The sequence below is a fragment of the Lasioglossum baleicum genome, chromosome 13 (genome assembly GCF_051020765.1).
Source record: "Lasioglossum baleicum chromosome 13, iyLasBale1, whole genome shotgun sequence".
Lineage (NCBI taxonomy): Eukaryota > Metazoa > Arthropoda > Insecta > Hymenoptera > Halictidae > Lasioglossum > Lasioglossum baleicum.
The window spans coordinates 9406682-9419277 of NC_134941.1; the positions used below are offsets into that span (position 1 = coordinate 9406682).

The 12596-nt window shown below is 47.0% G+C and overlaps 1 protein-coding gene across 2 annotated transcripts in view; it reads right to left on the reverse strand.

The window, feature by feature from the left end:
- The window catches only part of LOC143215260 (protein daughterless-like), a 180455-nt gene that overhangs the window by 80618 nt on the left and 87241 nt on the right, over nucleotides 1–12596 (reverse strand). The gene's annotated exons all lie outside the window — the stretch shown is intronic.

Genomic DNA, 12596 nt, shown 5'->3' on the forward strand with positions numbered 1-12596 from the left:
TTTTTTATTTTCTTAACAGAATTAAATGGAAGGAGAGGATCAACTTTCTCATAGCAATCAGAATATCGTCGAACTAAATCACTCTAAAGTCCATTCAAACAGAATTAATTTTCGAGAGCACTCGAGCCAGACATTTCCGAAAGAAATTTATACGGACACGATTTAAAGCCAGCTCAGCATTTCCAAACACACCGCGTAAGAGCATCATTGTAAAACATTAAGCCAAGAGTGTACGTGCACGCGGATTGTTTATTTTAAAGAAGTCTGGACGCTGAAAGTTTACGGAATGCCAAGCAGCAATGAAAACACGAGCATAAAACAAATATTATAAATAACTGGAGAGACAGAACAATGCCAGAGGATTGTCCAACAAGACGAGCAACACTTCCTTCAACAAACAATTCGCCAAAGTAAACTTTGCTCTCGAATAACTTCGAGCCGAGCTTGGAAAAAAATTCTTCCGCACTGAGTGCTTTCTCCGGCACAAATTTTGAATGAGCCCAATGGAAGACTCGTTTCTCCTTTTTCTTTGGACGAGGATCTCCGGAGAAGCTCGGTGGCGCGGAAAATTTCAGAAATCACGGATGAGACGAGAGACAATGAGAGAGAAGGCTGGAAAAAGCGGCTGGAATTTTCGAAAGGCGGGTTTCGCGGGACACAGAAACGTACTTAAGCCGGTTTCTAAGAGAGCCAATAAAACCGCGATTGGAGGCCGCCCCTACCCCGCACCGGCTCCAGTCACCGCGAGATATCTCACGGATAAAGATAAGGGATGCTGCGAGAGACGAGAGACGTCTTCGCGCCCCGCAATGTATCCCGAGAGTGAAATGCTCTGTTACTTAAATATTTAACCGAACTCGGCGAGGAGCTCTCTCCCACCCACACCCTCTGACGGTTTCCGCGTTTCTCGCGAGAATATCCCGCGGCGGATCCATTATACCCTCCTGAGTTATTGAAATGAAACAAATACCGGGAACCCGACAGTCAATGGTTCCCGTCTGTTAACCTTTGAACGGCTCGAGAGCCGACACTCGGTCAATTACACCGCCATTCTTATCGCGGCCACTTTACCTTCGCTGCGGATACTGATCGATCCGAGTTTCTAGTATTTCTGTTGTGCGACGATAAACGGAGCAACAGAAACTGAAAAGACATAGCAACCCTTGAAACTTTTTCTACCCTTCAGTGAACCATTAGAGCCGCTGCAGTCATACTCGAAATGCTAATAATTAGACTGCGGATTTGATGCATTCATGACAAAAATGGATAAGCACCATTTAAAAAGCAGTGGACATATTACAAAGATTTAAAGACATCAGCGTATTGGTATAATTAGATAATTAAACGAAGAAAGAAATGTTTATTTCGCTTTTGTGTTTTGCAATCAATGCAAACAATTTTTATCTTGCTAAAGACCTGCAGTCTACTAATAATTATTTAATGCGTAACTATTGGTAACATCACTATTTCCGTTTCTATTTACCGTTTAGACAGAGTGGAATGTTAAATTAATTGAATCATTGCATTTTTAAAATATATTTCGAAGGTCCACTTTAAGGGTTGAAATTGGAGCATGATGCGACTTTTTTAGAGAAGTTGAAACATTAGTTTACTATCTAACGTGTATATGTCAATATATTTATTATTATTTTTTAGGACACCGCCGTTGTTTCCTCCAATAGAATAGCACTTGGCATCTTGACTGATTCAAACCCGAATCGAAAAACATTACAGGTTCCAATCCGAATCGAAACGTTTCATGCCTTACTAACATAGCTATATTCAGTGTAGAATTTGATCGAACCGTAGCGCCGCGAAAAATATTACTATTTCAAATTGAAAAATTGCGATCGCTAAAAATTCCTCCTTTATTTATTATTATATTAAAAATTTGTAGTCCGGCGAGATTAACCCCTGAAAGGTAACCGCGAATAAAAATTTCAAAATCGATAATTTTCCGGAATATCGCACAAGTTGCTCGGAGTTTGCCATAGTTGAAAACTGTAAGATCATAATCATCGTAATCGCGCGTTTAGCAGTATCTGCCGAAGCAGCGGGCCGAGGTCGTACATAAAAATTGTATCTTCCCACGTTTCACCCGTCGAGAGCTTATCCCCGAGAGTCCAGTTTCCCCTGGTCCTCTCCTCGACCTATACGTACACAAACTTCCAAAGACTTCCGCCGGTGAGGCTCCTGTTTACAGAGACCAACTTCTCCTATTTATACATTCCTAAGAGCCTCAGAAGGGAGGAAACATCCTCAAAGACTAGCTCTCTCCCGGCCGTTCGTCAGGACATACAACCCTACCCAAACAATCTCCGCAGGAACAATCTAAATAAAACGTTCCCTAAAACTGTACAAGCCACCGTGAAAACAGTCCAGTTTCGATTCCTCCTCGTTCCTCTCCGCACGCACGGCTATTTATCATTCGATGAAATTAACCCTCGTTCGATCGATGTTCCTGCTCTCTTTTAGACCCTCTTTGTTCGATTATAGCGGCGATAAATATAGGAAAACAATAGATTACTCGGCCGTGCCGCATTAATCACAGTCCAATATTTTATATTTCTACAATTATCTTCCTTTTTACTCCCCGGTACGCCGCGTAAATTCCAATCAACGAGTAATGTGCGCCTGCGAAGAGAGGTTATTAAACTGTTTTATATTTTTGATACATGTGCGGTGGAGTAATATAGTTCAGTTGCGGATAATGGCGATAATACTTGGCTACTCTCTATAATCTTAGTAAGCAATTTCATTGCTACGTTGCTTCTAAAGTAACATTTATCAGAACTAGATTCTAATTTTCTGAATAGAATATTTAGCAACATCTTGATCGAAATACGTATCGAACTTTTCTATAAATATGATTTAGTAATCACAAATTTAGAATACCTTAAACATTGCTAACAAAAACTTTTAAAAAATATTTGCCCTTTTATAAAAAGTTTATAAAAAATAAATCCTTAATTTCCTAAAATTAAAATCCACCCCCATTGACTGAAAGACTTGGCGATCGTCGAAAATTCAGATCAGCGTGCAGAACTCGACTGAAAAATGTCGATGCAGGGAGAGGAAGCGGGTCCTCGGAAGTCAACATCGCTAAACAATCGCGTGGCGCTTTAATCCCGCGGAAACCCGTGGAAATCCGTCGGATGGCCGCCCTACGCCATCCAGAACCGATGATCAATGGCCGATGCAGGCTCCGCAGTGAAAAGTTACATCGTTGTGTGCCCCCGGTTGGACGCTCGGCCGCGTTAAATCACACAAAGGAACTCCGCGGTCCGTGGGTCTCCGGTTTGTCCCGATCGTATTGTTGTCGGAGCGATACGCGTCGGCTGCTGATTTTTCAAAGCGCATAATAACGAAAAGTCACCGGCAACGATGCCTCGGCTGCCCCACGGTAATGGAGCCATTCGTCGAAAACGGGACGAAACATTATTATCGGTCAAACGCACGCCGAAATATGTAAATCGTCCCGCGTGCCGGGGGGTGGCTCGCGCGAGCGTGTGTTGCTCGCGATTTACTCGTTCGAACGGGAAAAAGGACCGACAGAAAAATAGTGGAGAGAGAGAGAGAGAGAGAGAGAGAGAGAGAGAGAGAGAGAGAGAGAGAGAAAGAGGGAAATTGGAATCGAGGACGATGGAGTTTTCCGCTCGTCGAAACGATAGTTCTCGCGCGACAGAGAACCCGACCCGGACCCATCGACTTTTCTATTTCGAATGGATACTGTTTTGCACCTTTGGATGCATGATCCGTTTTAAACGACTGCGTCCGAACGATTCCAACACCCGGACAAAGAGAACACCGAGAAGACGATCGATGGAAACGAGACGCAGCTTCCTGGGACTGGAAAGATCGTTCCCGAAGTCTGTGCCGAGTCTTTCCGACTGCGAGCCCTGGAAAATGCTGCTCTTCGCAGCAATGTTGTCCCATTCGATGCGAATTTCTGTTCGGGGCGAGACGCTTTTTGTGAGGTTGCATTTTTATATCTGTGGTGTTTGCGGAAAATATTCCAGTAAGTTTTGTTAAATTCAAAATACCGATCCAGAATGAAAGTTTGATTGAAACTACAATTTTTGTTTCGCTGTGCTTGGAAGTCCTACTGGAAGTATCGAAATTATGGTTTAAACTATGTGCACAGCCGTAGGCAGAAGAAAAATGTTTTAACAAACAATGAACAATTTTCGACCTAACAAAAAACTGTTACGAATATCCGAACAGCAAATAAAATAAAATCTCAGAAAATCAACCATAAATTCTACAAAGTTAAATTTTTACTTTTCATAATTTTATCTCTGTTGCATCTCGGAGCGCCCAAGTTAATTCGCATAAAATTTATTTCCAGCCCTAAACAAAGGATTGCGTAATGTATAAATGTCCGATGACCAGCTAAAGCAGTAAATAATTGCGAGTACTGATATTTTCCGTACAGGAGGCGGCGTCGAAGATGCGGTTTCGCGGAATGCGCTTCGGCGAGAGATTGTCTTCGTGGAAGACGGGTTTTCCCGGTGCAGCATGCGGGTGAAGGTACGAAAAATATTTCAATTCCTCGGCGATGCACGCCCACGTGTCCCGCGGCGGTCCTCTCTCGCCAGGAGTCGATAAGGGAGATGGTTATCTGCCCTGGGGAATAATGAACGGGCACGGATCCGATGTAAACGAGAGCGGTAATGCGATGCCGCGTCCGATAAGGAGATAATGACGATGATCACGGGGGCCGGGGGAGCCTGCACTTTGTTCTCCGTCGATGATAATAATAATTACAATTAGGCTTGGCCCGCGAGGAGAGCGTCTTTAATGGTATGCATGAACACGGGCCACGGGCGACGCGATGAAAAAACATCGACGGAAACGCGAGCGAGCGAAAGAACAAGCAAGAGAGAAAGAGAGAGAGAGGAAAAAAATCTACAACTCTCTCCCGCAGCCTATTATCGGCTCGCCACGCGATTTATCGCGAAAACACGCGGCCGATCAGCCAACGAGACATGCCCGATCGATCCGTTCCGAGGAGACTCGGAATAATACGCGAGCCACGGAATTTACATTAAATTAAACACTACGATTATTCGAACGGTCAGATAATGATATACAATTATCTACAACGCACCGATAATCAGCCGCGAATCGCTCACTTTTTCCACAGGACAATGCGGAACTGCCACGAATCACAGAATTCGCGAGGAGCGCGATCCCACAAGCGATTTTTCCAATCCCCTGGCTATCGCGGAACCACCCTCCGCTCGCACAATTGTTACCGCCTTGGGCAAACGGGATTGTTCAACGAGTGCTATTTACCCCGCGATTAACTTCTGCGGAGTTTCTCTTCTCGCAATTGAGAAATTATACGTTCGATATGTGGAAATTGCAATTATTTCTCCACGCAGAAAAATTCGTTTTACATAATTCAGTGTGCCGAAACTTGGACGAAGCGAGGTTTGCAAGAAGGCGGAGCGATAAATCCAGATTTTTCGAAATTGCTTTCGGTTGAATAAACCGCTCCGGAATTTTTATGATTGCATTGCTCGGCGAAGATGATAAGGGTTGAGAGCCGCTGGCGGAGCGGCGCGCTCCAGGGGGTAAAAATGATGTTTGCGCGGATACGAAAATTACGAGCGATAGCCCGGGAACGAGTGACCGCCTCGTTATTGGCCACTTCGGTCGGCTCGCGTCTGCTTTATTCTCGCGATATTCCGCTTTAATTTTCCACGCCCGGTGTGAATAACAATTATGTAATAATTTCGAGCCGGGTCCCGGCCGCTCTCGCGCACATATACATATATCCCGGGCGCCGAAAAGCGCGCGCGAGCGTACGCCACACATCCGCGGCAGAATAAATCGAAAATTTCATGCTGTCCGTACAAATGAATTTCTGAACGCTCCTCTCCCCCCCTGGGTCCCCCCTTCGCTCTATTATCGGCCGCGCCGGAGGTCATATCTCAAAAACCGCGATTCGAAAACGCTCGAATGAAAAAACATAGCTCTCTCTGGCCGCTCGCGAGCGAGCGCAGGAGGCACGGAAAAATTTCACGAATTTCATTTTCGGTCTTTTGGCCGGGGCGCGCGTGCTGCCCCGATCAAAAGAGGCTTTTAATTTATCGGGGCCGCGATGTTTCCGACGATTAAATTTAATCGCGGACGCGCCCGATGTTTCGGAAACCTCCTCTCCGCGGCACAATGGCCGGCTTTTGATTTCCGGCTTCGGAAAAAGAAGCCTGGCGGTCGGAAAAATCACGATACGTTCCTGCATGTAGAAAAATCACGGATCGCGGTCGTGACCGGACCGTTAACCAGCTCTAATGAATTTTTTTTTCCTCCTCGCTCGGAGGCAAGTCTTCCTAGTCGTGCGTCAATCACAACGACCAATGAGATGACGATAAGTGGGCAGACAACATGGCGCTCCTCGGTGATCCGCGACTATCGCTGCCGATTAAAATAAACGGCCGGTCGAACTTTATCTCACCGTACCCCGGGGTTATCTAATTTTTCTCTCCCTCGCCTTCTCTCCTCTCGTCCATCTCCGAACCCTCCACGACCCGTATTAACAGAGATACAAGCTCTCAAAGTCGCGAGGTGGGGGAGCGCATCGTCCCGAGAAAAATGGCGGACCGTGCTTCTTGGAAATGACGACATTGTCCGCTCGCTCGCGCGCACACACGATCGTTACTAATTACCGGCTCGGCACTTTTTTATCGTTGCCGCGTGTCATCGCGAGGTTACTACGCCAGATAATACATTTTTTCCGGTGCCCAGCGGGGAACTAATAGATTAACAATGTAATCGATACGCGTGTATAATAAGTTACGTCCGAGCACCGAGCCAGAGCAATTATATAACGCGGACTTTCCGAATCCATTACGAGAGGAAATTACGTGGGCACATTGTTTGGTGAGAAGTAAACCGAGGTGAACAAGTGGTTTTCATGTCTTTTTGTCATCTGGTACAATTATATATTTGTAATTAATTAACTGATCATTTCTGCAATTTATTGAGACTCCCGGAGAAGACCTGCGCATATTCTCTCGGTAAAGATACGGAATTGAGCCTCGGTGAAGAATGTTTTTCTTAAACGGTCTGCAATTTTTGACACTTTTGCGACTGGATTGTTCATTTTCTGCGAGAAAGGTGCTATCTTCGACACGGATCGAGCGGAACGCGTGGAACATTTTTCACGGGATCGTCGGACGTCGATTTCGAGCCGCGGCACCGTCGACGGTCCCTTCGTTCCGCACGTAATCCTTCTTAAGACGTTTTCTAACCCCTCGCCGGGATTAACCGAACGAGGATCTCGGGGAGATCCGGCCGGTTTCGCCCGATATAAACGGGTCTGGCTTGCCAACCGGCTCGTATAATTGGTTGTCAGTCAAGTAGTCAGTGGCAACCCCCTCGGGGCGAGTCGTGCGACGTACCACGGGGGACACCCGGTATATAGGACAACGGGACGAGACGGCTGATGGGATTTCACGTGCGATCGGTTAAAGAATTCTTCTTGCCGATTCCGGGTTGCGGCTGACGTGTTCCTCGGCAGTAACCCTTTTCTTTCGAGCCTTAAACCACCGCTGTGACGTCACAATAAACCATTATTATTATTATTATTTAAAAAGTTCGGATACCCTTTTCGAATGGTAGTCAATCACAATAGAAATCGACGCTCCGGGAAACAAGCGAATAACTCCGCCATTTTGTAACATATCGATTTAAGAAAATTGGTACACGAAGCTGCAAGTTACACGATTAAACCACCAAAAATTTGGAATTGTTCGTTCAGTAATTGTCTCTGGAAAAATTCGGGAACTTGTGTGTGCACGTCACAGGGTGGTTCACCCCCTTCGAGGGGGTGGAGGTGGGTGGACCGCGATGAATTTCACGGATGCGCGAAACTTTTGCGGAGAATCGATGGTCGATCGAAGCACCGGGGAGAGAGAATTGGCACGCTCGGGGAAGGACCTGTCCCTGGTTGGTCCTGTCGCGAAATTAGTATGGAAAAGTGAAAGCCGGAAAAGGGTGGGGAAAAAGTGGCCAGCCAGACGTCGAGCTGGAACAGAGAGGAGGAGGAAACCGAGAGAGAGAGAGAGAGAGAGAGAGAGAGAGAGAGAGAGAGAGAGAGAGAGAGAGAGGGAGAAACGATCTCGGGCTTCTCGCGCTAATGGCTTTTGGCACGAACGAGACTCTCCAAAGTACCCTTGACCCATCTAACGGGGGAACGATAAATAATTCATCGGCTGATTTCATCGTGCCGAGCGGGTCTGGTTATTCGCCGGGCAAATTATCGGAGACTAATTAAGGGCCAATTAAGCGGGGACCCGCTGAATAATTCGCCGGCAGTTTCCGCGAGTACCCGCGTGTCCGCTCGGGGACCGAAGGAACCTCGGGATCGTCTTCCGGAACGCGCTAACTCATCGCAGGATACTTCAGGGAAAATGGTTCTCGTCTCGCGCCGCGCGAAAATGACTGTTCACCCGGCTCATTAATTATTTCGGTCCCCTGTAAATTATTTCGACGTGTTTTGACGTCGCTAGAGAGTGGAGGGTAGCTTCACGGTGTCGGTCTTAATGTCACATTTTATTATTACTGTATAACAATAATTTAATGACTTTGTTTGACATTTATGGGAATTGTTAAGGGTTGATAATTGCAGTGTGAAACTTTTGAAGAATTTGTTGGGGCTCCTTGGAACGCTCATGGGACTCGGCGGCTATGCGGTCCATTTGGTAATCGACGGTCTTAACGAAATTGTTGGTCCGCAACGTCGATATCATCGCGAGATGGCGATTACGCGGCACGATATGTACGGAAGCCACGTGATCACCGAAGGCAAGTCCATTTCCTGGTACATTAAGGCCAACAGTTAACGCGATTGAACACCGCTTGGAACGCGGACAGAGAGGGTTTCAGAGCAGCGCATAGAGCGAGAGAGAGAGAGAGAGAGGGGGCGAGGGAGGGAGGGAGTAGAACTACCATCGGCGAGAGACAGAGACGAGGAGAGGAGAGGCCGCAGTCAGTAAGCGTCGCGTAATGTATGTAATTAATGATTACTGGCACGCATCAAAGCCTCTCATTAATCTCACTAGCATGGCCGACGATGCGCGAAACGTTTGATCGTTCGATAGTAAACCGGCCGATTTCACGGTGCGTCGACGGATACGGAGACCCGTCGATTGCATCTAGCACACGAGCCGCGTTATTAATAGTGCGATTGTCTAGCGAACAAACACCGGCCCTATGTGCTCTCGCCGATGCACTTTGTGCGCTCGACAACAGAAAGAAGATACCACTGTTTCCGCCGAGTGCCCGTTCCGTGTTCCAAGACCGTTTCGGACCTACGCAGTTTCTGTCTGACCGATCAACCGCTCTGTTTCACGATCCCTAATACGCGAGATCAAGAGATCGATCACCATACGATACGCTAGAACTGACGATTTATTGTGCGCAGTCATAATCGGTCCTGTTCAACGACGCTAATGGCACTTCGGACACTCTGTTAGCGCCAAGTGCCACCTCTCATTCGAAAATAAATAGTTTCCATGTATATCCTTCGAGTAACTAACATTTGCAGACATTATTCGGAGTTTGTAATTCAAGAGCGAATCGAGGAAGTCGTCTGTGATTTTAATGGAATTTATGCGTGGGGCCATTGAGAATTTAAAGTACGTCAATTACGGCATTATAAACGTTGTTATTAACACGTTCCCGGCCGCGTGAGTTTTGTTCGCACAAGTCTTCGCGATGTTGTTCGTTGAAACGACCGGAGTTATTAATAGGTATTAATAGTGACTCGGTAATGGATTTTGCAGCTTACACTGTAATTAGTTCATTCCGGAATAAATTTAAAATGAAGAGAAATAATTTAATGATTGCAGAAACGATATGTATTTTTATGTTTTAAAAATCTACATTAAAAAATATCTTGAAAAATCGTCCTCCGCAAAGAGTGCACCTCTCGACACCAATTAATGCTGTTCAAAAATCGATGTTAACTCAAAGCCCGAGGCGAAACCGGCCTGACTCGCACAATGGCTCCCGAACAACAGACTCCGACAGCAATATTGTGACAAACAATCTTGCGATCGGGTCCAGTTTTCTCCCGGCGCGGCGGTTGCAGTTCGTATGCACATCGAGCTCCATCGAGCGAGGCGCATCTTTTCTGCGGCGCTCCACTTTTTTGCATAATGTCAGGGCATATGAGAAACGTATCGAGGGAACCTGCGGACTCTCTCGATCAGGTTTCGAGAACAAAAGGGTACCAGCGTCGAGGAGAGAGAAAAAAAAGAGACAGCGAAGGAGAGGCCGGAGCTCTGTCTCCAGTTTCGCAATCGTCGGTTCCCACAATTTGCATTTTCTCGAGTGGCAAAACCGCCCGCGATGAAAATGACATTTCCTGGCCGGCTTTTAACCCTCTCTCTCTCTCTCTCTGCTCTTTCCTCGTCTCCTTGTTCTTCTGTTTTCCACTGTCGCCATCAATCGTGCCCCGAAACCCGCGAGAGCACACGCGCTTTGCTGTTGCTGCACGTGCACACGTGCTTGCTCACTCTCTCTCTGTCTCCTCCTCTCTCTTTCTCTCGTTTGCCCACGACATTTCCACAACGTTTCCCCGGCAAATCAGCGGCAAATCTTGCGCGGGCGTCTCAAAGGAGCCGACGTTTTCCCTAAACGGTTAACTCGTCTGTAGAAAGGGAGAAAACATTCTGCCGCGGAGTTTTTCGCTTTCGTTTCTCCACTTCGGGCCTGCCGCCGCGCAATTTCTCTTTTCGCATAAGTGGGAATCACCGGGGAGAGGGATCAGTCGGTTCATTAGGCTCGCGCAAAAATAATTGCGATTTTCATCGATCAAGCGTTTCTTCTCATAGAAATGGTATCAACCAGTCGGAGAAAAATATTTCTGAAAGTATTATTGTAATATATGAATTCACCCTCCATGTTGTTACCCGCTAATTAAAAAATATCTCACTATTCGCACAACTCTCAAATCAGCGATTCCAGTACAGAGCAAAAGGCTGACACGAAATCTATTTACAACCGTCTATCCCACAAAGGGCTAATTAAACATCCCTTAGAGCGCGCGTTTCAAACACAGCGCGCACAGCTGGCATAAACAATAACCGGGGATGAAGCTGGAACGAGTGCAATTTTTCCAAAGTGTCAAATACAAAAAAGATTCGTTGAACTCGCGAACCAATTAAAAATACGATGCGTATGCTGCGTAAAGGGATGAAATCCGTTTCGAGAATCCGGATATCTCGACGCGATTTTTCCGTCGCGGCATGATGCAACCGATTCCCATAAGCGGCGCCGATTTCTCTAGGGCGGCCCGGCATTTGTACCCTTTTATGTTCTACACGGTACACCTATCACCGAATAATAATAGGAGCGGGTCTTAAGCCGCGCGCTCTCGCGCACAATAAGTGATTACGCCGAATGGGAGTTGTAAAATTTTTCCGGTGTAACGCACGACGATCGTTCTCTGCTCAGATTCTCTCTTCGTCTCTCCCCCACCCCCTCTTGCCCCCGGTAACCCCCACGGGGGCCTATCTTTCTTCGTTGGCCGGACAATGAGACGGAATGGCGTCCATTGTCGAGGGGCCCGGCCCCGGGACAATTCGCCGTGGATAAAGTTAGCCGGATCGGCCAGCTGAAGCCGATCGCCTTTAATGGATCGCTCGTATGTTACGATTCTTTGCCTAAGACTCTCTCTCTATCGCCAAAGGAACGGTTTCGCAACCAACGGACCCACGTGGACGAACACGCTGGCGAAAACGCGGACCCGATTCGCGAACAGCTGCGAGACTCCTGACCAGCCGGTGATAACGCGTCCCGATTTCGGGACAAAGTAAGGCCCGAGATGATTGGTCACTTACGGCTGCCGCCGATCCCGTGCCCTGCTAGCTGAACTATGCGGATACCCTATATCGGACGTGAAGTATGGGACTCGGCCTCCTTATTAATGCCTCAGAAATATTCTGCGCCCGACCTAATGAGCTCCGTATACAATAGTTACCTAAATGGGACCGTTGCGATTTGTGGGACTTGGGGATTTTGTTGTTTATCGCTTCGGGAAGCTAGCATCTAACTTCTTAGGGCTTGTGGAGATTGTGCAAAAGCCTAACCGGTAGGAATGTGTGGAGCATACTGTCTCTGAGGGTTTTTGAAGGATGGAGGCAATGATCAGTAGCATTTTTACTATTCCCTTGCCTTATAACAATTTTTCAAGCAACCATTTTCTACATCTACGTCCTGCAAAGAATCAAATAAAGTATGACAACTTGGACGAACATGAAAACTCGGCTGGACGAAGTCGTTGCGCTAATCCGTGGTTGGCAGCAACCGTTGTACACGCTGTTAGTGACCAGCTAATGACGCAGTTATTTCGCAGAAACAGATCACCGCGTCCGCAGATCGTGATTCTACGCCTGGAGGTCCGTCATTACTAGCTCGGGAAGCTATTCGCACGTTTTGGCCTCCGAGAAATTGCGAACGCGCTTCCGCCTCGCGATCGAAGTTAACGTGGCACTGCTGAAGCGAACCTTTCGCCGGGAAAAGGAGTGGTCTCCCCTCGGGGATGGGGAGCAGGCGAATTGTAATTTACATCCGAGAAAGAA